Source organism: Carex rostrata, chromosome 21 (assembly GCF_964058835.1).
Source record: "Carex rostrata chromosome 21, lpCarRost1.2, whole genome shotgun sequence".
NCBI classification, from domain to species: Eukaryota; Viridiplantae; Streptophyta; class Magnoliopsida; order Poales; family Cyperaceae; genus Carex; species Carex rostrata.
In genome coordinates this window covers 4,533,461-4,559,823 of record NC_135938.1, presented here as the reverse complement: position 1 = coordinate 4,559,823, position 26,363 = coordinate 4,533,461, and the positions used below count along the sequence as shown (strand labels likewise).

The window sequence follows — 26,363 nt, the reverse complement described above, 5'->3', positions numbered from 1 at the left end:
CACGTGATTTTACGTTTGTCAATATTTCTGAAAATAGCAACTATGAACTGATTTTATAAGTATTCTTATCCAAAGTTGCATGCTAATGTTTATTTGCTACATATATATACGGTATACCTATACGGTTGTACCTAATTATAAACTAATGGAAAAAAAAGTTACATATATCCGTCTTATTGAATATAGATCTATAAAAAGTATTCAAGTATACAAATTTGGTCAGTAAGACTAAATAAAATTAGGCTGAAACAAAAAAAGAATAATGTGAGGAGTTAACTCATCACCAGCTATTGAATCTTTAATAATGACTACGACTTAATTTAGATTCGTGATTTATGTTTTTGTAAATCAGAAAAATGATCAAGATTTAAGTCGTTACTACTTGTTGAATATTTAATATTTGACCTAGCTTAGGTTTGTGATTTTGAAACAACCTAATAACTTGCAATAATAAATTTAACTATTTAAGTCATCCCTTTGTTATTTGTTATCTTTTCTTCCGCTTGAAGTAACTTGTAATAATAAATTTGCAATAAAATAACAAAATAATTTATAAATAAATTTCTGAAAGTGACAAGATGCAAAATTAACTTGCATGCATGATCTAATAGGAATTAGAACCAAGAAATCTTTATAAAGAAATAAAGTCTTCAAAAAATGAAAAGAAGACAAATTCATTATATCATTCATTCATCTTATATGTATTTTAATTACTACAATAATTTAATTTTGGTCGTTGGATCAGCAGTTGAGTGCATATATACTCCAACTCATAAAAAGTCGTCTCAGCACCACAAACGAGATAGCGACACGTGGACGGTGATGTCCCAGGTACCTCTTCCTTTCTGCCTATAAATACATGCATAATTTCCTAGCTTTTTACACAAACCAAACAATCAAGCAATTTCCTCTTAATTAATTCTAAATCAACCTAATTAAACATGTCTTGCTCTTGTGGAAGCAACTGCTCTTGCGGCAACTGCAAATGCGGGTCTGTTTATTTTATTTTATTTTATTTTAACACTCCACGTTTTCCTTAATTTTCTTGGTAAAAACAAATAAATGAAAAAAATTATGATTTAGTTGAGCAAGAAATTAGGAAAATCATGACTTTTTTTTTCTCCCGTGAAATTAAGATTAATTAATTGCACATATGCTTCTCCCTTATATTAATTACATCTGCAAGTGAATAAGCATTTAAGTTAGCATTTGGGTTGATTTGATATGCAGGAAGAGGTCCATGGACTTGGATGAGAAGATCACCACCACAGAAACTATGATCATTGGTTTCGGTCCTGCCAAGAGGTAATCAATATTCATATTTTTCTTTTATCTTTTGTTTTAATTAATTTGAAAAAAATAACCTTTATTTTATCTTATTAATTGAAGTGAATTTGGAGGATTTGAGATGGCAACAGAAGCGGGCGAGAACAATTGCAAGTGCGGTTCCAACTGTAGCTGCACCTCATGTGGATGCAATTAACAAATGATACCTTCATTATATGTATCCAAGATTATTTGTCTTCTGTGTGGGTATTGTGCTCTGATGAATTTATGTGTGTTAATTACTTAAATTAAGAGCGTGCCAAAATAAAACAAGGCTAAGATGGATGTATTGAAATGGCATGTAGTGATGGAGAAAATGATCTTAGCCCAACTGTTTTCCATGTATTGATTGCTCCAAACAAAGCTATACTATTAGTTTGTTTGTACATGTATTTGTGTGTCATAATGAATGAATGAATTAATCAATATTTGACTATTATTGTATAATTAAGTTTCATGCCACCCCCAGTTTATTAAAAATTTATTCCTGAATAATACCTCTATATTCTCATTTTTATTTCAGCACCTCAGCAAATTATTCTATATATGATGAAGTGTACGAATAACGCGCTATTCCTCCCATATTATTTGTGAAACTACTATTACACTAATTTATTATTTGAATTATGAAAAAAAAAACATATATTCTATCTGAACCACGAACAAACAAGTCCAGTAACTTGTTCGTTATTTTCAAATAATAAAATAATAGATAGAAAACAGAAAGAGGGGTTAGATTTTAACATTTTTTAAAAAATAAAAAATTCGGAATCAACGGTTCGATCCAATATATATATATATATATGAGTACGGCTAACGCGCTTCCTCTAGCATATGGGCCGAAATGCTTCCGGTGGAAAGTTAAAATTTTAAAATCCAAAAAGTCGATCTGAACCGCTCATCTTCTTCTCCATATTAATATCTGCTTGGAGGCCAAATTTTATATTTTTCTGAAATTTTGTTACTATTTATTAAGCCATTTTGAATATCGCTGATCCAACGGTAGCTTCTGATTTTTACTGTTTGGTAAGCCACCGTTGGATCAGCAATTTTCAAAGTGGCTTAATAAATAGTAAAAAATTTCAGAAAAATGTAAAATTTGGTCTCCAAGCAGATATTAATATGGAGAAGAAGATGAACGGTTCAGATCGACTTTTTGGATTTTGAAATTTCAACTTTCCACCGGAAGCATTTCGGCCCATATGCTAGAGGAAGCGCGTTAGCCATACTCATATATATATATATATATATAGGAATATGCTAGCATGTTATGCATAGCATGGCTCCCCTCTGTGCAACGACTCAATATTTGACTTTTCAAAATCCTAACGGTCGATCCGAACCGTTCAACTTGTTCTCCATATTAATATGTGTTTGGAGACCAAATTTTACATTTTTTGGAATTTTTTTACTATCCTTTTAGATTTATTGAAAATCACTGTTTTTAGCAAATCTGGACCATAAAAAAAGAGCGATTTTCAATAAATCTAAAAAAAAAAGTAAATAAATTTTAAAAAATATAAAATTTGGTCTCCAAACATATATTAATATAGATAACAAGATGAACAGTTCGAATCGACCGTTAGGATTTTGAAAATTAAATATTGAGCCGTTGCACGGAGGGGAGCTATGCTACGCATAGCATGCAAGCATATTCCTATATATATATATATATAGAGGTTGGCTAAGATCAAAGTGGTAGTTCCTAAGCTTTTGTGTTACCAATTTATTTTTTAATTTTTAAAGTTCAAAACGTCGATCCGAACCGTTCAAGTTGTTCTCCATATTAAATTGTGCTTGGCGACCAAATTTTACATTTTTATGAATTTTTTTACTATTTATTAAGCCAGTTTGAAAATTGCTGATCCAACAGTGGCTTCTGATTTTACTGTTTTGTTAAGCCACCGTTGGATCAGCGATTTTCAAAGTGGATTAATAAATAGTAAAAAAATTCAGAAAAATGTAAAATTTGGTCTCCAAGCACAATTTAATATGGAGAACAACTTGAACGGTTCGGATCGACATTTTGAACTTTTAAAATTGAAAAACGAATTGGTAGCACCAAAGCTCAGAAACTACCACTTTGATCTTAGCCAGCCTCTATATATATACACTAGTATCATACCCGTGCATTGCAACGGTGACATATTATAAGAAAAATATATATCAATGAAAATAATAATTATCTAAAATTAAGACACATGTTAATAGAAAATTTATATGATTCTGTATTTTTAAAAAATCATGAACTCTGATAACAATTTGATGATGTGATGATTCTTTATTTTTAAGTACCAATGATATCAAATAATAGCTCGATTCGAATCTAATATCAAATACCATACAACAATTCAATATCGACATATAATGATATCAAAAAACATAAATAAAAAGTGTTATCATGTGTATGTATAGGATATACACACACACACACACATATTATAAGAGAAATATATATTCACACACACGCTCCAATTTATATTCTTATTTGTTTTCAATTTATATTTTTCTCCTTCTTTGTTTTCAATTTAGAATACACACACACACACATTGATATATTATATATTGGAAATATATTCTAAATTGCCCACAGCAATATGTATAGAAGCAAAGAAAGAGAAATAAGGAAATAAAAAAAAAATGATTTTCATTGTGATCTATATAGAAACAAAGAAGAAGTAAGGAAACAAAGAAATAAAAAGATAGAATGTGGAGTCTTCTTAATTGAAGAGGAAAAGTATGGAAACAAAGAAATAAGGAAATTGATAAATATATCGCTAAATTTCATATTTGTTCAATTTTAATTGTAACGTATTGTGTGGCAACATATGTGGTGAGTATGTTTTTAACTAAATTTAGACTTATATACATAAATCAGATGTATTTAATAAAAGAAGATAAATTATGTAATTGGAGGGCTGAGATCAAATCCGAAGTTTCATCTTTCAATCGTAGCCGTTGGCGGATCGGACACCCAACGTGCTTATTTTATTCATTCGAAACAAACTGTTTGCACAGTGTGTCACTGTGCATAAAAATATCTAACCCTACACCCTGTGCATGAAAATATCTAATCTGTTTACTTGCAATTCTAAGAAAGAGGCTGAACCTTTCAACAACAAAAAAAAAAAAAAACAGAGAGGCTGAACCACATGATTACTCAGATGTTTTATTTAAGGCACGTATTTAATTGGCATTTAACTTCAGTAGAGAAACAAAATATATCATTAAAGCTTGATGTCAATGTTTCTTAGTAATTTTTTTTTTACGCAGTTAGTTTGCTTACTACCGAATTTTGTTATTCTTCAAAATGTTGAATTTTGATTGTTAATAATGAAACTATAGTTTAGATGAAGAAAAAACAAAGAATGAATGAAATTCTTTTGCCTTTTTTTTTAAATATGGAAGAAATTTTCAGTTAATTTGACATAAAATATAAAAGTCCTTGAGAAAAATCATCTCAAATTAACAAGGAGCGAAATTAGAAAATTTGAATAAGAAGGAAAAATCATATAAAAAAATTTAAGAAAAAAATTTAAGTTTTAAAGAAACAAAAAATTAAATTAAATTTCAATATAAATAATTATAATTTTAAAATTGTACAGATGATTTAGTCTTAAATTTGCTCTTAAGCACAATTTGCACAAATCGACTTGGTACAGTACAAAACAGATTAATAATATTGATTTGTAACAGACGGTTAGAGATAAGAAAAAATACAAGTGAAAATAATAATTTAACAAAATGGATAGGAAGGTGGGGAATTCTAATACAAATCTAGTGAGCTGTTGCTTCTTACAATAATAGATTCCTCCTCTGTCCTTTCTAATGGTTGAAAAAAAAAAGATCAAGAAGCACCATTGAAAATTTGAAATGATTCAGTATTTCTACCTATCCTAAAAAAATATTATAATTTTCACGAAGTAAACAACCTGATAAACTTTCCCTCAAGTATGGTAAAAAATATGATAAATAATTGAAAATACTAATGAACTATACAAGATGTATTTAATATCACAAAATATGATTAAAAAATATAATATAATATAATAATGTTGCATATTCATTGCGCATTTATACGATGAAATGTTATTCACGTGATTTTACGTTTGTCAATATTTCTGAAAATAGCAACTATGAACTGATTTTACAAGTATTCTTATCCAAAGTTGCATGCTAATGTTTATTTGCTACATATATATACGGTATACCTATACGGTTGTACCTAATTATAAACTAATGAAAAAAAAAGTTACATATATCCGTCTTATTGAATATAGATCTATAAAAAGTATTCAAGTATACAAATTTGGTCAGTAAGACTAAATAAAATTAGGCTGAAACAAAAAAAGAATAATGTGAGGAGTTAACTCATCACCAGCTATTGAATCTTTAATAATGACTACGACTTAATTTAGATTCGTGATTTATGTTTTTGTAAATCAGAAAAATGATCAAGATTTAAGTCGTTACTGCTTGTTGAATATTTAATATTTGACCTAGCTTAGGTTTGTGATTTTGAAACAACCTAATAACTTGCAATAATAAATTTAACTATTTAAGTCATCCCTTTGTTATCTTTTCTTCCGCTTGAAGTAACTTGTAATAATAAATTTGCAATAAAATAACAAAATAATTTATAAATAAATTTCTGAAAGTGACAAGATGCAAAATTAACTTGCATGCATGATCTAATAGGAATTAGAACCAAGAAATCTTTATAAAGAAATAAAGTCTTCAAAAAATGAAAAGAAGACAAATTCATTATATCACTCATTCATCTTATGTGTATTTTAATGAGCAGTTGAGTGCAAATATAATCCAACTCATAAAAAATAGTGTCAGAACCACAAACGAGATAGCGACACGTGGACGGTGATGTCCCACCTACCTTCCTTTCTGCCTATAAATACATGCATAATTTCCTAGCTTTTTACACAAACCAAACAATCAAGCAATTTCCTCTTAATTAATTCTAAATCAACCTAATTAAACATGTCTTGCTCTTGTGGAAGCAACTGCTCTTGCGGCAACTGCAAATGCGGGTCTGTTTATTTTATTTTATTTTATTTTAACACTCCACTTTTTCCTTAATTTTCTTGGTAAAAAAATAAATGAAAAAATATGATTTAGTTGAGCAAGAAATTAGGAAAATCATGGCTCTTTTTTTTTTCTCCCGTGAAATTAAGATTAATTAATTGCATATATGCTTCTCCCTTATATTAATTACATCTGCAAGTGAATAAGCATTAAGTTAGAATTTGGGTTGATATGATATGCAGGAAGAGGTCCATGGACTTGGATGAGAAGATCACCACCACAGAACCTATGATCATTGGTTTCGGTCCTGCCAAGAGGTAATCAATATTCATATCTTTTTTTAATCTTTTGTTTTAATTAATTTGAAAAAAAATAACCCTTATTTTATCTTATTTTTCTTTGCTCACTAAACTAAAAATTTTAATTGAAGTGAATCTGGAGGATTTGAGATGGCAACAGAAGCGGGCGAGAACAATTGCAAGTGCGGTTCCAACTGCAGCTGCACCTCATGCGGATGCAATTAACAAATGATACCTTAATTATAAGCATCCAAATTCAGATATGATTGAGAGCTTCAATTAATTATCTGTCTTCTGTGTGGGTATTGTGATCTGATGAATTTATGTGTGTTAATTACTTAAATTAAGAGCGTGCCAAAATAAAACAAGGCTAAGATGAATGTATTGAAATGGCGTGTAGTGATGGAGAAAACGATCTTAGCCCAACTGTTTTGCATGTATTGATTGCTACAAGCAAGCTATACTATTAGTTTGTTTGTACATGTATTTGTGTGTCATAATGAATGAATGAATTAATGAAGTAATGATTTTTTTTACTGTTATTGTATAATTAAGTTTCATGCCACCTCCAGTTTCTTAAAAATTTATTCCTGAATAATACCTCTATATTCTCATTTTTATTTCAGCACCTCATCAAATTATTCTATATATGATGAAGTGTACGAATAACGCGCTATTCCTCTCATATTATTTGTGAAACTACTATTACACTAATTTATTATTTTAATTATGAAAAAAAAAAGATATTCTATCTGATCCATGAATTAGTCTTTGGTTGAATTATTTGAAAATGACGAACAAGTTACTGGGCTTGTTTGTCATTCGTTCATAGAAAATAATAAAATAATAGATATGAAAACAGAAAGAGGGGTTAGATTGTAACATTTAAAAAAAAAATCAAAATCAACAGTCCGATTCAATATATATGTATAACTTTATTCATTCGGCACAAACTATTTGCACAGGGTGTCACCTGTGCATGAAAATATCAACCCGTTGACTTTCAATGCTAAGAAAGAGGCATGAACCTTTCAACAAAAAAATAAAAGAAAAGAAAAAAAAAACAGAGAGGTTGAACCACATGATTACTCATATGTTTTATTTAAGGCTCGTATTTAATTAGCATTTAACTTCAGTAGAGAAACAAAATATATCATGAAAGCTTGACTGTCACACCCTCAATCCGGAGGTGCAACGATCCTACCGTGTCTATTTACCATTCAATATACGTAACACATGACATGGATCTTTTTATGCATTATCAATAACATCCATTATATTTTTGCCACATCCCAAATAATTAACAATAATTACCTGACATTTATTGTGGATGATACTAGAGAAATATTATATGCATCATATCAGATAAAATAACCTCAAATCCCATATCTTTAAGTGGCCCTACTGTTAATTATAACCCGGAAGCGTTTCTCTGACTTTGCATAATGAACCTATAACCCATAAGGGGAAACGAGTAAGAAATAATAAATTATTTCTCAGTGCGGATTGCCACTCAGATTATTGGATTCGAAGGAAATCCATATTCAGAATAAAATCACCGTCCGAGAAACAATCAGTTTATTTTATAATGACGAATTTAAATGCTCAATAATAGTATCCAATTGAATAACAAATATTTTATCATTAAATCATAACTTTAAAAATCTTATCAGAATAAATGATTTGGGTCAAAATCTTCTAAACCATAAAGTCAGGTACCGTTTGGAACCTAATCTTTAGAACCACTAAGTCTGGTAACATTTGGTTTCTTAACTTTACAATTTCTAGTCTGAAAATACTGAAAGATACTATAACATGTATCTGTCATGTCATGGCTTATACCATTCTAACTATTCTGACATATTGTTAACAGAACCAATACAAAAACAATATTACAATACTGTCATTATTGGAAAGAAAATAAATGATAAAACAGTTACCACAGTTCATTAGTTTCCCAATCACAATTCACATTTATTCAATATCCCCTATCCAACCGGTACTGGATTTAGTTGGGGCCATTCACTATATGCGCATAAGGGTTCTGGAGTAAAGTCTAGTAGCTAACTAGACTTTATGATATATTAATCATTGTTCTCCACTATATGAAGGTTCAAGGATTACAGTATTCAATATTCAATCAATTCAATCACTGTGGTTTCAATCAATCATTTGTAATAAGAATCAACCAATCGATAAACAATATCAACATGACTGTCAACAGACTTACCTGTAATTCAGTTTTAATTGTATTGGGCTATGCATATGATGCAATAGTTCAATCAATGCAGTCAATCAAATATTTCAAAATACACGGTGAGTTACGATTTAATTCCTAGTCATGAATCTCAGACTAATCCAATAACCTCGCACCTGATATCTTAGAGCACATGCGAGATCACCATCAGTATGTTCTTCCTGAACCCTCTGTCCCATCAGCCTCTTTCTCAATTATGCCTATATTATAATTTAAGTTTGTTTAGTTCATATAAAATTTGATGCTATACCATGTTTAGTAGTTTCATTTAAATCATCCATATGTTTATGTACTCTTATATTCTATCTCCAATCAATGTTCAAGTACTAAAAATAACTATTGGAATTATTACATCTTTTAATTAATTACTTTCATATAACTTCCATTTCGGTTCAGATTAATATGCAAGTGTCCAACAATCCAATAGTCTAATAAATCAAGATTCAAGTATAAGTCCGACATTTTTATTTTTACCCAATTATTAAAATATTTTAATAAAAAAAACCAAGGTCTAATTAAAATTTTAAAAATGGCCAAAATGCGGAAAAAATCCACGACCCGGTGTTTTTTTTTTTTTTTTTTTTTTTGCACTATAAAAGGCTGCTGATTTTTGTTTAATTAAACGACCTTTCAAATTTTTGTCTGATTAATTTTAAAGTGAAACTAAAATTTCGAGATATAATCAAACTATAAATTTAATGTGTTAAGAATTTGAATCTAAAATATAAATTCTATAAATTAATGGTAATTATTCCGAGTAGTTCGTGAATTTAAAAATTCGTTACAAGTTCTGTTGAACCATTTGGAAAAGAAATTAAAATTTGATTTGTATGAATAAATAAATAATTGAATTATAAACAAGAATATAATTATACGAAGTTATTCGTATAAATAAAATATGAAATTTATAAAACTAGTTCATTCCGGTACTAGTATTTGACAATTAAAAAGGTATCCAATACTAACTCGGTGTAGCACCATAAATACATCGGGTAGAAAAATAAGCCAACCATGGCTAACGGGTTCAAACCCAATAAGAAAAAAAAACGGAAACTCAATTCACAATACCATAGTGCTCGCTTTATCATTTATCATGATTTACCAAAGCCCTAATCAGATCAGAGAGTAAACAGAGAAGAGGGAAGAGAATAAATCATAGCCGCACAACACGACTGAGGGAGCAAGAACCCAAATTAATCCATGGGATTGATCAAGGAGCAAGAGATATAATCCCTTCTTTTTTCCTTTTCAATTTCTCTGTTTCTTTCTGTTTTTCTTTTGCGCAAGCAACAGTGGAAGGGAGGAGAAGGTCCGAGAAGGGACTCCAAGCAGGGAGAGGGAGTTTACGATGGACATCGGACCAAATCCTGTTCGATGGATTGTTGGAACCGTCGGATCTACTTTAGGATTTGTGTGTACGGATTTTAAAGCAGATGCAAAATTACAGACGCGAATCCTAAAGCATATCTGACGATTCCAACAGCCCATCGAACAGAATTTGGTTCAATGCCCATCTGACACCCCCTTACCCCTCCAAGTATTGGTCAAAGAGAGAGAACAAAAGGGATAAAGGATGGGAAAATAAAGGCGTGGTCCCACATGTATATCTTCTATTTTAACCTTAGGTTTTCATATTTTACAAATCAATCCCACTAACCATAAATTTCCAATAAAATAAACCCTCAAGTTTTCAATTTCACGTTTATGTTCAAAATAATTTCAAGAAAATAAAATATGAAATTTACCGGGTGTTATATTGATGTTAATGTTTCTTAGTAACTTTTTTTTTTACGCAGTTAGTTCGCTTACTGCCGAATTTTGTTATTTTTCAAAATGTTGAATTTTGATTGTTAAATAATGAAACTATAGTTTAGATGAAGAAAAAACAAAGCATGAATGAAATTCTTTTGCCTGTTATTTTTTTTTTAATATGGAAGAAATTAAAATATGAAAGTCTCTAAGAAAAAATCGTCTCAAATTAACATGCTTAACACAAACAGAAATGAAACTAAAAAATTTGAATAAGAACTAAACTATAAAATACATAACATGCAAAAAGGCAAAAAAAATATATATATAGTCACTTAAAAATTGAACCCAAGATCTAACAAACACTGAATAAAACTCTGACCACTAAACTACAAGCACACCTTTGTCATTGTATGAGAAAGACTAAACTATATAAAAAAAAATTAACAAACAAAAAATTAAATTAAATTTCAATATACATAATTAGAATTTTAAAATTGTCCAGATGATTTAGTTTTAAATCTGCTCTTAAGAAAAATTAGCACAAATCAACTTAGTACAGTACTAATCAGACTAGTAAAATTGATTTGTAACAGAGGTTAGAGACATGAAAAAATACGAGTAAAAATAATAATCTAACAAAATGGATAGATGAATTAACACGAAGGGAAAAATATTCTTGGAAAGTGGGGAATTCTAATACGAATCTAGTGAGCCGTCGCTTCTAACAATAATAGATTCCTCCACTGTCCTTTCTTTTTTTTTTTTTTGAGAACCATGTAGGAGCTACACAGTATTACAACCAGAGAGGGAAAGGAAACATCTTCCCCTAACTAACCCCCCGTAAGACTCCTAGCAGTTTAGAAGCCATAATAAGCCATCTTGCAGCACCTTCTCCACCAGCTTATCTGGTGGCAGAGACCTTCCCCTGAAAATTTTCTCATTCCTTTGCTTCCAAATTCCCCAGCAAACACACATGAAGTACGAAGCCCATGGTCGTTTAGACATCGTTCTAGTAGCCTTCGTGTGAGCCCATGATGCTTCCCATGTACCGACAACCGATTCCCTCCTGACAAGCTTGACCAGCCCCAACCTTTGGTAGACAAATTGCCATACCTGTGTTGCATAATGACATTCAAAGAGAAGATGACCCACTGTTTCAAGGGGGTTTGAACATAGCGCACAACCAAGGTTGCACTGCATATTCCTTTGAAACATGTTGTCATGGGTCATGATTTTGTTGGTTAGCACAAAGTAAGCAAACATCCTGACTTTGAGTGGAGCTTTACACTTCCATATTTCTGGAAAAGGCCATCTCTCCTTTCCTGCTGTTATAATTGCTTGATAGATCGATTTTGAGGAATAGGTACCATTGTTATTCCATCTCCATCTCCTGGAATCAGGTGTACTTCCCAACTGCAGTTGGTTATCATGCAAGTTCAAATGCACAGCTTCTTGCACCGTGGCTTTGGCATATGGGGGTTTGGGTGGGGGGTCGAGTTGACTTTTGAGTGGCAGGCCTCCACTGTCCTTTCTAATGGTTGAAAAGAAAAAATATCAAGAAGCACAATTGAAAATTTCAAATGATTCAGTATTTATACCTATCCTAAAAAAATAAAATTTTAATTTTCACAAAGTAAACAAACTGATAAACTTTCCCTCAAGTCTGATAAAAAAAATGATAAATAAGTGAAAATACTAATGAACTATACAAGATGTATTTAATATCACAAATATGATAAAAAAATTATAATATAATAATGTTGCATATTCATTGTGTATTTAGACGATGAAATGTTATTCACATGATTTTACGTTTGTCAAAATATCTGAAAATAGCAACTATGAACTCATTTTACATGTATTCTTATCCAAAGTTGCATGCTAATGTTTATTTGCTACATATATATTCCTATACAGTTGTACCTAATTATAAACTAATGAAAAAAAGAAGTTACGCGTATCCATCTTATTAAATATAGATCTAGGCAAAGTATTCAAATATACAAATTTGATCAACAAGACTAAATAAAATTAGGTTGAAACCAGTGTTATCAGAACCGGACCGGACCGGCCGGTCGGACCGGAAAAACCGGAACCGCCCACCTGTCCGGTTTGGTTCGTTTAAAGAATCGTTTATGCTATTGGACCGTTAAAAACCGGTTTAACCGGCCGGTTATATCCAAAAAATCGCTGAACCAGTTGAGAAAAAATCCGGTTCAAAGCATATTCAAATTTGAAGTGAAATAAATTGAAGAAAACAGAACAAATCAGCGAAAGAAAAAAAAGTGAAGAGAGGAAGAAGATTATGACAGTGGGACCCATTACAAGAGTGTAATTAATGTTATACAGGAGAACTCACTTTTCTTTAGCCCAATAGTCTTTTTATTTAATATTTTTTTAATTGGCATCGGGAATAGCTCAAGACAAAAGAACTCTGAAGTAGCCTGTTACTTCATATACACTGTAGCAATATATTGTTGAATGCTTATGCAAAAATAAATAAATTATAAGCAAGTGGTTAACTTTTGTATATTACAAAAAAAAATATTAATTCTTATTTTTTATTGCAAAAAAAAAATGATGCTACTATTTTCTCAGACACTGTTATTTTTTCATGTATGTAACATTATTTATTTGTGTAAAGATGAAATTTACAATTCATCTCTCTCAAAATTTCTATTTGTATGTAAAAATAATTTTCTATTTGTTTTTAATTTTTAAGAAAATTGTCACTTTCATGTTTTATGTAATAAATTGTAAAAAGCTAGCGTACACCAATTAGAAAATATATAAATATTCTCGTTTTAATTATTTAGTTATTTTATTTGCTCAAATTAAGTTATATACATAAAATATTACTTCAACTAATACTTTATTAAAATAAGAAATAATATCTCAATATCAAATATTATAATTATAAAAAACCAACAATTGAACCGGTTGACCCACCGGTCCGACCAATAAACCAGTGAACCGGAGCTTTACCGGGTCAATGTCCGGTCCGGTTCTGATAACATTGGTTGAAACAAAAAAGAATAATGTGAGGAGTTGAGTCATCATCAGCTATTGAATCTTTAATAATGATCAAGATTTAAGTCGTCACCACTTGTTCGATATTTAATATTGACCTAGCTTAGGTTTGTGATTTCTTCTTTTTGTTTCAAAAAAAAAATGGTTGATAATAGATCTTACCTAGAGGTGGCAAAAAAACTCGTAGCTCGTTGATCGATCGTGACTCGCTCGCTGACAATTCATTTGTTAGTGGACCGAGCTATTAACGAACTAGGTCGATCCAAAATTAACAAGTTTGAGTTGGGGCCTAGCTCACTCGCGAGCTGCCGAGCCAGCTCTGTCCAAGTATGAATTTGTGTGAATTTAGTATTAATGAATTTATTTTGTAAACTATGTTTGTATGAATTTGGAGATTTAGTATTTTAATATAAATGAATTTAGTTACAAACTTAATTTATGGTAATATAATACATTATCTAATACATTTGGGCTTTTGGCCCGCGAGCTGGCTCAGCTCGCTCGTTACCAAAACAAGCGAGCAACATTTTCAACTCGGATCCAAATGTTGGCTCGCTCATGACTCGCTCATTGCTAAAACAAGCGGGCCACAAGATTGGTCTAGCTTGAACCGAGCCGGCTCGTTGCCAGCCCTAATCTTACCTAATTACTTGAGGTAGCAACCTAGTAAATTAGAAATTTTTTTTTTTTAATGGAAGTAAATTAGAAGTTAGAAATTAAAATTGTTGCCAACTGGATGAATTAAAATTATTTGCTATCTATAGCTGGATTTTGTAAAGGGAAATTAAGAAGTCGTCCCTTTTATCTTTTCTTCCGCTTGAAGTAACTTGTAATAATAAATTTGCAATAAAATAACAAAATAATTTATAAATAAATTTCTGAAAGTGACAAGATGCAAAATTAACTTGCATGCATGATCTAATAGAAAATAGAACCAAGAAATCTTGATAAAGAAATAAAGTCTTCAAAAAATGAAAAGAAGAAAAATTCATTATATCATTCATTCATCTTATATGTATTTTAATTGCTACAATAATTTAATTTTTGTCGATAGATGACAGGATCAGCAGTTGAGTGCAGATATAATCCAACTCATACAAAGTCGTGTCAGCACCACAACGAGATAGCGACACGTGGACGGTGATGTCCCACCTACCTTCCTTTCTGCCTATAAATACATGCATAATTTCCTAGCTTTTTACACAAACCAAACAATCAAGCAATTTCCTCTTAATTAATTCTAAATCAACCTAATTAAACATGTCTTGCTCTTGTGGAAGCAACTGCTCGTGCGGCAACTGCAAATGCGGGTCTGTTTATTTTATTTTATTTTAACACTCCACTTTTTCCTTAATTTTCTTGGTAAAAACAAATAAATGAAAAAAAATATGATTTAGGTGAGCAAGAAATTAGGAAAATCATGACTTTTTTTTTCTCCCGTGAAATTAAGATTAATTAATTGCATATATGCTTCTCCCTTGTATTAATTACATCTGAAGTGAATAAGCATTTAAGTTAGAATTTGGGTTGATTTGATATGTAGGAAGAGGTCCATGGACTTGGATGAGAAGATCACCACCACAGAAACTATGATCATTGGTTTCGGTCCTGCCAAGAGGTAATCAATATTCATATTTTTTTTTTATCTTTTGTTTTAATTAATTTGAAAAAATAACCCTTATTTTATCTTATTTTTCTTTGCTCACTAAACTAAATTTTTTAATTGAAGTGAATTTGGAGGATTTGAGATGGCAACAGAAGCGGGCGAGAACAATTGCAAGTGCGGGTCCAACTGCAGCTGCACCTCATGCGGATGCAATTAACAAATGATACCTTCATTATAAGCGTCCAAATTCAGATATGATTGAGAGCTTCTATTAATTATCTGTCTTCTGTGTGGGTACTGTGATCTGATGAATTTATGTGTGTTAATTACTTAAATTAAGAGCGTGCCAAAATAAAACAAGGCTAAGATGGATGTATTGAAATGGTGTGTAGTGATGGAGAAAAACGATCTTAGCCCAATTGTTTTCCATGCATTGATTGCTACAAGCAAGCTATACTATTAGTTTGTTTGTACATATATTTGTGTGTCATAATGATTGAATGAATGAAGTAATGAATAGTTTACTATTATTGTTTAATTAAGTTTCATGCCACCCCCAGTTTATTAAATATTTATTCCTGAATAATACCTCTATATATATTCTCATTTTTATTTCAACACCTCATCATATTATTCTATATATGATGAAGTGTACAAATAACGCACTATTCCTCCCATATTATTTGTGAATCTACTATTACACTAATTTATTATTTGAACTATGAAAAAAAAGATATTCTATCTGAACCACGAATTAGTCTTTGATTGAATTATTTGAAAATGATGAACAAATTACTTGGCTTGTTTGTCATTTGTTCATAGAAAATAATAAAATAATAGATACGAAAACAGAAAGAGGGGTTAGTTTGTAACATTTTTTTAAAAGATCGGAATCAACGGTCCAATCCAATATATATATATATATATAGAGAGAGAGAGAGAGATGGACTTGGGTGAGACGCGAAGCACCACGCGTTTGTACTTCACGCCATATTTTCATTTTGAAAGTCCAAACAACCGATCCGAACCGTTAGATGTGATCTCCATATTGAAATGTGCTTGGAGACCAAATTTTACATTTTTTGGAATTTTTTTACTATTTATTAAGCCACTTTGAAAATCTGAAAATCCGGGTGAACAGTAAAAACAGTAAAAATTTCTGGACCACCGGATCAGCGATTTTCAAAGTGGCTTAATAAATAGTAAAAAAAATTCAAAAAATGTAAAATTTGGTCTCCAAGCACATTTCAATATGGAGATCGTGTTGAGCGGTTCGGATCGGTTGTTTGGATTTTCAAAATGGCTAAAATGTACCATGAAGCACCAAACGCGTATACTCCGCGTCTCACCCAAGTCCATCTCTATATATATATATATATTATTTTATTCATTCGGCACAAACTGTTTGCACAGGGTGTCACTGTGCATGAAAATATCAACCCGTTGACTTGCAATGCTAAGAAAGAGACATGAACCTTTCAACAATAAAAGAAAAGAAAAAAAAAACAGAGAGGCTGAACCACATGAGTACTCAGATGTTTTATTTAAGGCTCGTATTTAATTGGCATTTAACTTCAGTAGAGAAACTAAATATATCATGAATGCTTAGTGCCGAACTTTGTTATTCTTCAAAATGTTGAATTTTGATTGTTAATAATGAAACTATAGTTTAGACGAAGAAAAAAACAAAGCATGAATGAAATTCTTTTGCCTGTTATTGTGTTTAAAATATGGAAACAAATTCGGTTAATTAGACATAAAATATGAAAGTCCTTGAGAAAAATCTTCTCAAATTAACATACTCAAAACAAACAGGAGCGAAATAAGAAAATTTGAATAGAAAAGGCTAAATTATAAAATACATAATACGCAAAAAGACAAAAAATATATATATATAGTCACTTGAAAATTGAACCCAAAACCTAACAAACACCGAGTAAAACTCCAACCACTTGGCTACAAGCACGCATTTGTCATTTTACGAGGAAGACTAAATTATATAAAAAAATTAAACTAACAAAAAATTATATTAAATTTCAACATACATAATTATAATTTTAAAATTGTACAGATGATTTAGACTTAAATTCGCTCTTAAGCACAATTTGCACAAATTGACTTAGTATAGTACAAAACATATTAGTAAAATTGATTTGTAACAGACACTTAGAGACATGAAAAAATACAAGTAAAAATAATAATCTAACAAAATGGATAGATGAATTAACACGATTCTTGGAAGGTGGGGAATTATAATACGAATCTAGTGAGCCGTCGCTTTTAACAATAATAGATTCCTCCACTATCCTTTCTAATGGTTGAAAAAAAAGATCAAGAAGCACCATTGAAATAATTCAGTATTTATACCCTGCCATAAATAAAGAATTTATAATTTTCACGAAGTAAACAAACTGATAAACTTTCCCTCAAGTACTAAGTTAAATCTTCTCTCAACGGAGAGTGTTATCTATAACAATTACTAAATTCACAAGTACAGAAATAGAAAGAGTGTCTCATTTCCAACAAATATAGAAAGATCTGATTTATTAAGTCTAATTTAATATTATGGATAGAATTCAATGATTCCTATAATCCTATCTCGTTGATAACGAGCTAGCTCAGCTCACTCGAACAAGCCGCGAGTTAGTCTTGAGTAACAATTTCAGCTCGAAACCTAAAACTCAAAACTCGCTCACTCAGCTTGATCTACAAATAAGCTAATTACGAGTGAGTCCTAACTCGTTCTTTAGCAGCTCCTTGCCACCCTTATTGTGGATCCTCTTTGTCAGTGTATTGATGCTAAGCTTGCCTCCCATCAGAGATTTTTTTTTTTAAATAGAATTCCTTTAAATTATTTTAACGGAACAAGCCTAGTTTGATCGGATTTTCGAAAACTAGCCTCCACCTATCCCTAGGATCGGTGGAGCAATTTTGGAGCAATTTTCACACCTGAAGAGAGCCTGACCACAGAAGATCCCATACTACGCCTACACCGATCCTAGGGATCGGTGGAGGCTTGATTTTCAAATTTTGCACATGGTGCCGTATTCAAAGATATCAATGAATTATATTGATCTTATGCATTCAAAAAGGTATGAAAACCATGCAATGATATACAGTTTTCATCAAACAATGACTCGCTACATACACTGTAATTCAAATTGTCACGCACCCGAAAGGAATTCACGCAAAGTTTGGGAAATAAATATGCTGCGATCCAAAAATCCCTGCAATCTCTGTGATTTCAAATCCATCCGTTCATTTGTTTAGAGATTTGCACATAAAAAATAATTGCTCCTTGAGATTTGTGCATTGTAGAATGTGAAGGGAGGGATTTGGAATCGCAGCAGATTTATTTTCCAAAGTTTGAGATGTTTTTTGAACTCACGCAAACCCAAAAAGTCACGCAAATCAAGCTTCAGGATAGCACAGGGGATAGTATTATTTAATGCAAATTCAAACCTACACCGGTCCTGTGGACCGGTGGAGATGTTTGGTGTGGTTTTGGTGCATGATATCTGTGGCGGGGTAAATATTGACTCCACCGGTCCCTAGGACCGGTGCAGGTGGAATTTTTTTTTCTACACCGATCCTAAGGATCGGTGGAGGCTAGTTTTCGAAAATCCGATCAAACTAGGCTTGTTCCGTTAAAATAATTTAAATGAATTCTATTTAAAAAAAAAATCCCCATCAGATCCTTTTTAATTGGGCTGTTTCTTTTAACTGTACATGATTTCTCTTCTGGCGCGTACTGTCCGGGCTATTGTTGGAATATCGCTTCCTCTCATAAATTAACATAGTTGAATCTAAATATATTAGATAATTTGAACTCTTCGTAAATTGCCAATGAAAACACACTCTTCATGATATTGCATAGTTCATAATTTCATATATGGGGCATCCTTGACGGATTTCTTACGGGCTTGTCTTTAAAGCCACCAACTTTAAAAAAAAAATCCTAAGACGTGAATCCGATCTTGGCCCAATATGAAATATTCATAGAGTGGGCCAACTATTTATTGGGCTTAATTATCAGCCTATCTAGGCCCAATTTCTTTTCTTTTTCTATTTCTTGCACAAACCAGATTCAATTTTTATATCAGCCGGCTCTAGTCTCAATCCTCAGCCATTTTGATTTTCAAGATAAAATTTGTGGCTCAGGTCACTGATAAAATCATACAGTTGAAGTTAATATGTACCTTGTTCTTAGCTAGAGAGGATCTCAACTATTATATTTCCTTTAGCCACCATGAAGTTGCCTATTTTATAAATCATATCTCCAGACATCTAAAACATAATACATTATATAAGCAGTTCAATCTTGAATTATATTTATTAATTTTTTTTTTTTTTTGTAAATTTAGGTTCTTCTAAAATGCAAGTCTGACAAATCCAAAAAAGAAAAAGAAAATCAGAGTTTGAACTAGAATGGTTTTATTATGGACTTTGTAGGTAACCTGTCAATTCCTTGGTTTGAAATTAAGGCATTACTTGTCAAAGAAATCAAACAAATATTTGGGCTGTCTTGTTACAAGCCTTCTCTTTGAAGACAAAGGTTATAAAGCTTTAATTGTAATGTCATCTTCCTGTCTCGCCTTTGGTGACACCACATTTTTATACAAAGCGATCAATTAATTAGTGAAAGGATCCAATGCTTTTATTGACCTCTCTCTAAAGAGAATATCCAGCTCGTTTTCTTGTGCTTGTGCTGACTGTGTTGGTAAAATAACTTAAAATAAACCTGTCTGAAATCTATGACTATTGTTTATTTTTGGAAATTTTATGTGGTCCCATAAGTAGGATCAGGTATTTTGATTGATTTCATTGGTGACCTAATTAGACCTAATTTAGACCAACCAAAATTCCGGTTCATACCGAACCCGTTTCACATGCTAGGTTCAAATTAGGGGTAGATTCAGGTTCAAATCAGGGGTAGATTTAGTATTTTCGTTAGAGGAAGTAGCAAAAAATAAGTAAATCGGATTAAAATAGCTAATCAGGTTCAAACACATTAGCTAATTGAGTACTAGATAAAAAATAATGCTTTAAATTACAATTTTCATTGTTGAGGCTTCTAATTTGCAATGCTCTGACTTCTAATTCTACTTAACAATCCGAATCCAATGAATTAATTCTTATTTTAATCATAAATTTAACCCAAATTAATTACAAATTATAATTTCAGAAGAGAGGGACAAAAAAAATGTCAGAAATAAATAAAATTGATTCAAACTTATGGATCTCCCAAAAATGTCAAAATTCAAAGAGCTCCGTGGCTCCACCGTCCGCCTTTGGTTCAAATTGAAAAATGCCAACATATACCTTTCTTAACTTTTTTGAGAGGGAAAATAATAGAGTGAGTCTATGGTACTATGCATATTACAATTTGTTACTGTGCTACGGTTCTATATTCGAGTTTTCAAATCCTAACGGTCGATCCGAACCGTTCATCTTGTTCTCCATATTAATATGTGTTTGGAGACCAAATTTTACATTTTTTGAAATTTTTTTACTATTTTTTTAGATTTATTGAAAATCACTGTTTTTGGATGGTCCAGAATTTTCAGATCAAGTGATTTTCTAAATATCTAAAAAAATAGTAAAAAAATTTCAAAAAATGTAAAATTTGGTCTCCAAACACATATTAATATGGAGAACAAGATGAACGGTTCGGATCGACCATTAGGATTTGAAAACTCGAATATAGAGCCATAGCACGGTAACAACCCGTGATATGCATAGTACCATAGACTCACTCAAAATAATATATCAAACTTGAGAGGAAATAAGATTTCATATTCACTATTCAGTAACAGCAGAGTTTGGCAACAAGATATGATCCATCAAGTCAAAGGCTCAAAGCCAGTTTTAGTGGTACTAAAAATGTAACCGGTAAGGTAAACAAAGTCCGACCCGATATATGCATGGTCCAATCCATTAATTGGCAGTACAACTTAGTACCTGACTAGTCTGCATTTGGGATTACATTTCTCTCCATGCCAGGTTGTTAAGGATAGGTCATTCAAGAGACATTATTGGGACCTAGAATACAGAGAAATTTTTTGTATGATTTTTCTTCTCACATGGAAAATACAATACATTCAATTATTGACATATTTATATATATTATATAGTACTAGGCATTATATATTTTAGCCCCACCCCCATTGTCTACATGCTTATATCTTTATCTTGTCAATTAAGCACCTGTTACCTAACTGCTCAATTTGCCTTATTTATGTTATTATTATATTATTTTTTTAAAATAAAGGTGGTAAGTTAGAGGATTTTTTTTTATAAACCATAGTTAGAAAAAAAAATTATGAAACCAACATGGTTACTTTTTTTTTTTACAAAAATCATAAGAACCAAAATGTCATTTTAGTCTCTTTTTTTTTTGGACTGAAATGATATTTCGGTCCCCACCGTTTTCACATATTTCGAGAAAACAATACGTTGAAAAATTGTTAAAATACATGGAACCGAATTGTCATTTCGGTCTCAAAAAAAAAAGTTCATTACCGAAATGACATTTCGGTCCTTGTGGTGTTTGTAAAAAAATAAATAATCATGTTGGTTTTATAAAAAAACTTTTTCTAATCATGGTTTATAAAAAAAATTCAAGTTAGAGGTTGCTACAAAGCATAGAATAGCAAAATAAAATAATAAAGGCAATAGGTAAAAGTAAGATCAAACGACTTTTGAGGGTGTATGAGTTGAGAAAGTCTACTAAACATGATTTTTTAAATAAGGTTTTTCTGACATGTAAAAGAATCCAAACAATTAACAATTGCTGGGTTTGTATTAATAAGTCCACCAATTAGCAGCAAATTCAAGCACCAGATCGGAATAAATCGTTAGTTCATTCATGGTTGCGCAGGTCAAACGTGAAACTGTACCAACTCCCTCTGCAACTGGATTTGCAATGCATCTTGAATCTATGTTGTCTTTTGTGTGACGAGTCGGTAGAAGAGTGATTTGACAAAACCGAAGGTAGAGCATTAATTCAGAATCTCAGATTCATATTATTAGAATAAAAAAAATTAAATGTCTAAGCACGAATATTTTAGGATGATTTCCAACTAGTGTTTTAATATTCGGTCTATTCGGCCGAATATTCAGCCGAATATTCGTATTCGGTTGGAAACCGAATAGGAAATGAGTATTCGGTCCAATATTCGGTTTCGAATATTCGGCCGAATATATTTTTTCGCATATTATCTATTCGGCCGAATATTTCCAAATAGAGAATAAGAATCCGAATAAGAACCGAATATGAACCGAATATGAACCGAATAGAGAATAAGAATCCGAATAAGAACCGAATATGAACTGAATATGAACCGAATATGAACCAAATATTTCCGAATAGAGAATAAGAATCCGAATAAGAACCGAATATGAACCGAATATTTCCAAATAGAGAATAAGAATCCGAATAGAGAATAAGAATCCGAATAAGAACCGAATATTGCCGAATATGAATCGAATATTTTCAAATAGAGAATAAGAATCTGAATAAAAACCGAATAAGTTATAATTTCATTTATTTAAGTTTGAACTTATGTTTTATTTATGCTTATTTGTAATGTTTATCTATGTTTATTAGAGTTAATACCTATGATTTTTCATTTGAAAATCCGAATATATAAATTCGAATAAAAATCCGAATATATAAATTCGAATAAAAATCCGAATATTCGACCGTATACTGTATATTCGGTATTCGGTGGCTTTCCGAATACCGAATAAGAACTGAATATTAAAACATTGTTTCCAACGCATTCGCTAAAATGAAAATATCCAAGCAAAAGTTTTTTTTTTTTTCAAAGAGAATTTACAGTGATTCTTTATTTACATATTTTTCTTACCACAAAATTGATATTCTTTATAATTAGAAAGTTTGCGGTCACATTTTGCTAACTCATTGTTTTCTGTTAATTTGTTCTGTACAATACAACACGATTAGAGGTTAAAACAAAAAAAATAATATGTAAAAAATATTTTTAAGATCTGTATATTTATGAGCAACTTTCTCTCTCATTTTGTGGTATTCAATTGTTAGTTGTTTTGAATGACAGGGAAATATGTCTTATTTTTTGTGTTTGGAGGTCTTCTATATAAAATTCTAGAACAAATGGAGGCTTTCCCAAAGGTTTCAAGAGAGAAGAATTCAATAATGGTGGAATTGTATATTTTAAAAAGGGCGGTGAAAGGCAAAACTCAATTAGATTGTTTTGATATAATTGAAAAGTGAAAGTGTTAAGAAAATAAAATAAACTTTAAATTTGATATCGATTGTTTTGAAATAATTACATCACATAGATTCTTTTTTGAAATAAAGACTTCCTTAAATTTTGATATTAATTTCGTTAGATGTCTCTTCTGAATAGAACATGTGCCTTCCTTTTGTAACCAACTGTGCTAGACACGAGGTTGTACAATTCACAGATATAAATAGCAAAAAATAGCAATTTCAATAATTAAAATAATCAACATATTAAACATTCTTCCCAAGGAAATATGGTAAAACAACAAAAATTTACAATAAGAATATTCCTAAATTGTTTGGAGGCTCGAAGGTAAAATTATTCATTTCATAAAACGTTTGACAATATTTGGAGACTTAAGTTTTTATGACATGACATGAATTCCCGAAATTTTTATAAATATTCAAATCAAATAACAAATTACGGAATCTACCATGTTTTGCAATGAAATTCGAAAAATATCCAATCCGGTTATCCAATAACCGGATTTGATACAAACTTCCGGTTAACCACTTCCCGGACTCAAAATGCACAAATCCGGTTAATGGTTAACCGGATTTGTGCATTTTGCCTTTTTTTTTTTTTTTTTTTTGAAAACAGAAATTATTTATTTATTTTTATTTTTTGTATTAAAATATTAGAAATGTTGAATATATTTATTTAAAAATAGATGGAATACAATATAATTTGATTTATTAGAAAGACTGCAAAAAATAACCCGGATCAATATTTTTCAGATCGGATTTTTTGTGGCTGTAAGAAAAATTAATATATTTCTTTATGTGTTATTGGAAAAAAATAAAAATAATTAGATTCTCAGTTATTGATCCCGGTTCAAAAGTCACTTCTAGGTAATCCAGAAAATATTGTGACATTTCTAGTACATTTAATTTATAAAAAGTTGTATCTATTTTGAGAATTCTTTTTGAAAAACAATAATTAAATAAATTAAAGTTTTTGATTTTTTTCAAAAATAGATACAACTTTTTTTAAATTAAATGTACTAGAAGGATTACAATATTTTCTGGATTACCTAGAAGTGACTTTTGAACCGGGATCAATAACTCAGAATCTAATTATTTTTATTTTTTTTCCAATAACACATAAAGAAAAATATTAATTTTTCTTACAGCCGCGAAAAATCCGATCTGAAAAATATTGCTCCGGGTTATTTGTTGCAGTCTTTCTAATAAATCAAATTATATTGTATTCCATCTATTTTCAAAGAAATATATTCAACATTTCTAATATTTTAATACAAAAAAAAATATATATATAATTTCTGTTTTCAAAAAAAAAAAAAAAGGCAAAATGCACAAATCCGGTTAACAATTAACCGGATTTGTGCATTTTGAGTCCGGGAAGTGGTTAACCGGAAGTTTGTATCAAATCCGGTTATTGGATAACCAAATTGGATATTTTTCGAATTTCATTGCAAAACAGGGTAGATTCCGTAATTTGTTATTTGATTTGGATATTTATAAAAATTTCAGCATGAATTCATATTCTTGCTTCTTAATTTAACTTTTTTGGGATTGAAATTGCAACAAAAAATTACACTACTACTCTTAAAACATCCAAATTAAATAAAAAAATAATAAATATTATTAACATAATTTATTTACTGAGCTTGTCGTGTGGTTCATAACACATCTCGTGTTATTTCATAAATTGTTGCATATCCAGATTAAAAACAATAGTGAAGCTACATTAAATCTTCTGAATTTTGAAATTCAGATATAGATCTATGTACAATTGAATTGTTATCTACTTCTGAATTTTGTTTTATCTACTCCTAAACAATTCACAGTCTAAATTAATTAATTCACAACAGTTCACAACACACTAGTCATACTAGTAAAAAAAATTGCCACACTCCTAAAAATCCTGACTCTGCCATAAATTAAAGAATGCCAATGCACGGAAGGCCACAAAAAAGGGGTAACAAAAAATAAAAATACAATTTAAGATAGTGGGGTAGAGAAGCATGTGAAGTTTCATGGGCACGGCAAATATTTTGAGAAGACGTACCCTTTGCTCTAAAATCAAAAATAGAGAGAAGTTAGTACTCCTTTTGACCATACAATGTGATGCATGTCAGATCAGCCTCGTGACATTGCCTCTTCTCATTACCTAGTGATAGTGACCACAAATGCTAAATCAAAAAAAATGTACCACCTTTGCTATCTTGTAATTTCTTGCCAGAATCCATCAATCCATCCATTCATATATGCGATATATATGTGTGTGTAAATGTCTACACTTCAAAAGCTTTGTTGCTATGTCATTGGTCCTTTCTTCTTTTGATTCTTACATTTTGTTTTTGCCTTATTTTATGTCAAACGCGCTGGGCTCCATGGACGATGGTAACTGGATAATTCTCATTAAATGCATCAATTATCATGCAAGTAGGGGTCGCAACACGCTACGTTCTAGCTCAGATTATTAATTTTGAACTGAGCTACAGTTTAGCGAGTTGGACCTAAAGTATATGAGCTAAAATATTAAATTAAAATCGTGACAAGTTAGCTCGAGCTAGCTCGTGAGCTGATGAGCTAGCTTGTTGAGTCTAACTGAATCTTATTTTAAGAAGAAAATGAATTTTATAAATTTGTTGGATCAAGTTGAACTGAACTAAACAGTATAAAATGTACACAAATTCATACAAATTCACAAATTGATGTTTAACTGAGCTGGCGAGCAAAATAGGCCCCAACTTGAACTCGTTAATTCTACACCGAGCTAGTGGCGAACTGGCTCGTTAACAACTCAATTCAGTAATG

The 26,363-nt window shown here is 30.9% G+C and overlaps 4 long non-coding RNA genes across 4 annotated transcripts; 3 read left to right on the top strand and 1 right to left on the bottom strand.

The window, feature by feature from the left end:
• Window positions 1-864: 864 nt before the first annotated feature.
• LOC144573261 (uncharacterized) lies at window positions 865-1,765 on the top strand. Its single transcript, XR_013517919.1, has 3 exons — window positions 865-991; window positions 1,231-1,305; window positions 1,390-1,765. It is a non-coding gene; the product is annotated as an uncharacterized LOC144573261 (long non-coding RNA).
• Window positions 1,766-6,300: 4,535 nt separating this feature from the next.
• Window positions 6,301-6,748, top strand: LOC144573258 (uncharacterized). The gene is made up of 2 exons (XR_013517917.1): window positions 6,301-6,371; window positions 6,609-6,748. It is a non-coding gene; the product is annotated as an uncharacterized LOC144573258 (long non-coding RNA).
• A 307-nt stretch (window positions 6,749-7,055) lies between these two features.
• Window positions 7,056-15,887, bottom strand: LOC144573259 (uncharacterized). The gene is made up of 2 exons (XR_013517918.1): window positions 15,836-15,887; window positions 7,056-7,201 (listed from the first exon to the last, which is right to left on the bottom strand). It is a non-coding gene; the product is annotated as an uncharacterized LOC144573259 (long non-coding RNA).
• Window positions 14,884-15,576, top strand: LOC144573257 (uncharacterized). Its single transcript, XR_013517916.1, has 3 exons — window positions 14,884-15,014; window positions 15,248-15,322; window positions 15,434-15,576. It is a non-coding gene; the product is annotated as an uncharacterized LOC144573257 (long non-coding RNA).
• Window positions 15,888-26,363: the final 10,476 nt, after the last annotated feature.